This window comes from Camelina sativa, chromosome 18 (assembly GCF_000633955.1).
Source record: "Camelina sativa cultivar DH55 chromosome 18, Cs, whole genome shotgun sequence".
Lineage (NCBI taxonomy): Eukaryota > Viridiplantae > Streptophyta > Magnoliopsida > Brassicales > Brassicaceae > Camelina > Camelina sativa.
Genome location: NC_025702.1, coordinates 5090426 through 5096310, shown reverse-complemented (window position 1 = coordinate 5096310; position 5885 = coordinate 5090426).

Here is a 5885-nt window from a genome sequence, read left to right as displayed (position 1 = left end):
TTTGGGGTTCAGATCTGTTGTTCGAGTTTGTATCTGATTGAGCTTGATTTTCGGGTGTGGGATTACGATCGGGGGATCTCGTGGAGACCTCCTTCTCACTGTAATCTGTGGTTTTCTTCAGATTTGTTTACGGATCTATTTTTGGAGATCTCTTTCGGTAATGGAGTCGGAAAAGGAAAACGAATCACTGGCTATAATTCTTGGGGTCGATTCGATTGGAGTTTGGGCATGATAGGTCCTGATTTTGGCCAGTGGTGCAGATCATTCTCGGGATCTCATCACGCTGACTGCGGGTTTGAGTATATGTTTGAATATTTTCTACAGATTCCGGATGATTTTGCATTCAATGGTGCGATTGGGTTGATATTTTTGTGTTTAAGAATGGTTTATATAAGGGTTCATCAGGATAGGGGGAAATCTCATCCTTCTCTTCATCAATTCTTCTCTCCTTTTTGTTTCGGGTTCATAGTTCGACCTTTTCTTCTTTTTTGTTCCTCGGTAATGTCTCAAAGTGTGATGTTGGGCAAGAGTCATCTTATAGGTGCTGCGGTTCCAGCTGTGACTAAGAGGAAGGTGAAGATTCCTTTCTTTGACAACACAACCTTGATCGAGGGTTATTCCAAAACGGTGGTGGGGAGGTGTTTCAATCCCCAACGTCAAGACATGAAGTCTCTCCTTATCATGTTTCCACGCATATGGCAGTTAGAAGGGAAAGTAGTCGGTGCAGACTTGGGCATGGGCAAGTTTCAGTTTGATTTTGATGACTCCATTTTACTTTGATCCTTGGATAATGTCAATGGTGCGGTGGACACCAACGGTAGATCCTTTGTACCCTTCTTCTTTAACATTTTGGTTCCGTATTATGGAGATGCCATTCCAGTTTTGGGCTGAGTCAACTTTCCGGAGGATCGCTACAGATCTAGGTCGGGTTGAAGTTGTCGACATTGATGGTGGCCGAGTCCAGGTTACAATTAATGGTCTCAAATCTTTGAGTTTCGAGACTGTAGTGGAGTTCCACAATGGGGAGGAGACCGTTGTATCACTTAGATATGAACGGCTATTTGGTTATTGTCGGCGTTGTCTCAGCTTGTGCCATGACGATGATCATTGTTCACTGTTGCAGCCGCCAATGGTCCCCGATGTTCCGGTTCTGCATAGTGAGGGACCTGAAGATCGTCAGGCTAAGAGTTACAAGGGCGCTGTTACTTCGGAGTAGAGGAGGGGGGCTGGTTATGATGGTGGTTACAAGGGTGGTTTCAAAGGCAAACACACAGGAGAGGTTTCTCATGCTGAAGGCAAGCGACTTTTAGAGGGGAGAAATACTAAAGGTACAAAGGCCAGGTCTGAATCTGCGGCAAGAGAACCGGTGGCTAAACTGAGGCGGTTTCAGTCTTATGTTCAGTACAATGACCATCGCCATTCACGGGAGGGTGCAAAGGAGACTACTGCTAAGGAGTCCGCTGCATCGTCGGTGGTGATGGAGGAGGGTGAGATGTCGGGTCCTCAGGTGGTGACTGGTGCTCCTATTCCGCCCAAGGTGGTCCGTAAGGCCTTGTTTCAGGAGGAGAAAACTGATGTTGCTGCAGTTACGAATGCGGAGGAGACTATGGTTCAAGAGGAGTTGCCTTTGGCTGATGGGGAAGGAAGTCAAGGACAAGTTGGGGATCGGGTTTTATCAGAAATGGTGGAGGAGGACGAGAACCTCGGGTCAGGGGTGAGTGGTGACAGTTTTGTTCTGGCGGTAGCGGGGTTTGTTGGGGGAGTGTTCTTTGGAGAATGAGGAGCTAGTTGATACAAGTCTCCAACAGAATGTTGCGGATGCGGTGATTGAGGGCCAAGATGCTCCTGGTACAACTGATGCGGTCCAAGATACCATGCTGGCTGGTGACATTGGCTCCGACGTGATGGAGACGGACCAGCAGGTCACGGATGGTGATACGTTGCCCAAGCAACGTAAGGGTAAGGGTACAATGGGGTTTTAAAGGGATGGGGTCAAAGAAGTTGAACGTGTATGTTCGTACTCCTCGCAAGCGTCCAGCTCCTCCGAAGGGTACAACTCCTTCCGGGGTTACTAACAATCCTAGGCCACAGGGGGTGGAGAAGGAGGCAATGGGTGGCATCAAACCACCTCTTCCAAAATCAGATAAATGAAGGTTCTTAGTTGGAATTGTCAGGGTTTAGGTAATAAAGCGGCTATTGGATATCTCAGGGATTTATGGAGTTAGCATCGACCAGATTTCTTGTTCCTCTCAGAGACTAGACAATCTTTTCCGTTTTTAGAAGCATTTGTTGGTCATTTTGGTTTTTCCTATTTAAAAACTGTTGAACCAGTTGGTTGTAGAGGCTTGCCTTATTTTATAATAATAATTTTAATGTTTCAATTCTCTTTGAATCCAATAGATTGATTGATGTGGAAATTGATTTTAAAGGCAAGCCTGTTTATTTGTCCTTTATTTATGGTGATTCGGTACCTAATAACCGAGATGCGGTTTGGGAACGGTTAACACGAATTGGTCTAACCAGGAACTCCCCTTGGTTTTTAATTGGTGACTTCAATGAATTAAAAGGTAATCACGAAAAGCGTGGGGGGAAACTGCGTCCTGCTTCTTCATTTGTGTCTTTTAATACAATGATTCGAAATTGTGGATTACTTGAGTTTCCAGCTATTGGGGATAGCCTTTCTTGGCGGGGTTGGCGGGACAAAAAGCCGATCAGGTGTCGGCTTGATAGGGCCTAAGCCAACGAGGAGTGGCATGATATGTTTTGTAACTCTTTTACGGAATATCTGATGATGGTTGCGTTGGATCACAAACCGGTTTTAGCTGTTCTTGATGATAAAGTATGACGAGACAAGAGTGTATTCCGTTTTGACAGCCGATGTTTGGACAAAGAGGGTCTTTTTGGTGCTATTGCTTCCGGCTGGGGGTTGGCGGTAGGTTCATCAATGGGTAGTGTAGTGGATAAGATAATAACTTGTCGTACGTCTATTTCACGGTGGAGGAAGGAACAGAAGCCTTATGGTCGGGAAACAATTGAAGACTTAAAAATAAGATTGGCGGCAGCTCAAGAAAATGACGCAAGCACCGTTGAGGAGATTGCGGCGTTGACTTGGAGGTTGAGGGAAGCATATCGGGATGAGGAGGTTTATTGGTTTCAGAAGAGCAGGAGTCGCTGGATGAAACTTGGTGATCAAAATACAAGCTATTTTCATGCCCAGACAAAGCAACGACGGGCTAAAAATCGGATTATTGGTCTCCATGATGAGGCTGGTAATTGGTCGACTGAGGAGGCTACTATCCAGAATATTGCGGTATCTTATTTCGAGGGTTTATTTACATCTTCAGATCCATCCGGTTTTGACGAGGCCTTAGGTGAGGTTCGTTCTGTGATTACTGGGGACATAAATGATCTCCTTACTCAAGAAGTTACTGAAATAGAGGTCAAGGAGGTGTTGTTCATGATGTCTCCGGACAAGGCTCTAGGTCCGGATGGGATGACTGCTTTGTTTTATAAAAAGGCGTGGGGGACGGTTAAGGCAGATTTGATACTCTTGGTTAACTCTTTTTTACAGGAGGGGGTTTTTGACAAGCGGTTGAATATGACGAATATTTGTCTTATTCCTAAGGTGGATAAGCCAACTAGGATGACAGAATTGAGACCCATTAGTCTGTGCAATGTGGGATATAAGATTATTTCGAAGGTTTTGTGCCAGAGGTTGCGCACTTTTCTACCTTCTCTGGTCTCGGAGACGCAGTCAGCCTTCGTAGAAGGACGGTTGATCTCTGATAATATTTTGATTACTCAAGAGATGTTCCATGGTACGAACTAACCCTTCATGTAAAGGGAAGTTCATGGCTATCAAAACATACATGAGTAAAGCATATGATCCGGTGGAGTGGCCTTTCATAGAACATTTATTGCAGAAGTTCGGTTTCTGTGAGAAATGGATTACCTGGGTTATGTGGTGTGTGTCGTCTGTTCAATATAAAGTATTACTTAATGGTCAACAACATGGTTCCATTGTTCCCCGTCGGGGCCTTCGCCAGGGGGACCCTTTATCACCTTATCTTTTTATTCTCTGCATTGAGGTGCTTATTGCCAATTTCCATAAGGCGGAGGAGGCTAAGCTTATTACAGGAATTAAAGTCTCGACGGATTGTCCGGCAATCTCCCATTTATTGTTTGCGGATGACAGTCTTTTTTCTGTCGTGCTTCGAAGGATCAGTGTGAGGTTATCCTAGGGCTTCTTAAGCAATATGAGTGGGTCTCAGGACAACAAATTAATTTTCAGAAATCATCTATTCAATTTGGTCACACGGTGGATGCCACCCTTCGGGAGGAGCTTAAAGAGGTTCTCGGGATCACGACACTTGGTGGTATGAGCTCATACTTAGGGATTCCAGAAAGTTTGGGCGGCTCTAAAACGAAAATCTTTTCCTTTGTCCAGGAAAGATTACAAGCGCGAGCTGGCGGGTGGCCGGCTCGACTTTTGACCAAAGGTGGGAAAGAGGTGATGATTCAGTCGGTGGCCACAGCTGTCCCTACCTTTGTGATGTCTTGTTTTCGGCTTCCGAAAATGGTCACGCGGAAGTTAACTAGTGCAATTTCCAATTTTGTGGTGGAGCCCATCGGGGGAGTCGCGGGGGTTACAGTGGATGGCTTGGGATAAATTATGTCTTAGTAAGCTGGATGGGGGACTGGGATTCCGTTGTTTGGATGACTGTAATATTGCGTTGTTGGCTAAGCAACTTTAGCGGTTGATTACAGTACCGAACTCTCTATTCGCTCGAGTTTTTAAAGGTCGTTACTATAGGCATTCAGATCCTTTGGATCCAATAAAGTCTTACTCACCATCTTATGGTTGGCGGAGTATGGTTTCTGCTCGCTCTCTGGTTCATAAAAGACTCATTAAACGGGTAGGATCCGGTGATTCGATTTCAGTTTGGAATGATCCCTGGATCCCTGCCCAATCCCCGAGACCAGCTTTAAGCAATGGGTTGATTTTAGACCCTATGCTTCCAGTCAAATCTTTCGTTGACAGGAACACCAATTTCTGGAACATGGCTCAGCTCACGACCACTTTTATGCCGGAAGATGTTGCTATCATTTCGGCCTTACCTATTGGACGGTCGGATTTGCCATGTTGGGCTGGCATTTCACAAAGACAGGTAAATATACGGTCAAATCTTGGTACAACATTTTACAACAACATAGGGTGTCCAACTCAGGTGGGAAAGACATTGGTCCTCATATTACACCATTACATGCCTTCATTTGGACCATTAAGTGTCCTCCTAAAGTTCGTCATTTTATGTGGTAAGCGATTACCGGGTGTGTGGCAGTCTCATCTAACCTCCGGAAGCGCGGGTTGGGTTGTGATACTCATTGTGTGCTCTGTGGAGCTCCGGAGGAGACTATTAATCATGTTTTGTTTGAGTGTCCGCCAACACGTCAGGTGTGGGCCTTATCTCAGTTTCCGACACGATCAGGAATTTTCCCTTCGGAGTTGGTCTATACTAATATGGATTTTCTTTTTTGGCGGTTTTCGGAGACACCTACTCTAGAGATTTATCCCTGGCTTTTGTGGTATCTATGGAAGGCACGAAATGATAAAATTTTCAGTAACTTGGATCCAAACCCAGAAGCAATTTTGAGGGTAGCGGAGGATGAGTTAAAGGCTTGGTTTTTGGCACAATTAGAGGAGGTGGCTGAGCCTACATCTTTGGTCCCAAGGATATTTTCTGGAGGTGGTAGAGGCTTTTTCAGGGATAGGGATCACAGTGGTTTCTTATGCTTTCTAGATGGCTCTTGGAAAGCGACAGGTCCATTTGCAGGCCGAGGTTGGTTTTGTTTTCCTCCTTTGTGTGGGGGGGGGGGGCTCCCAC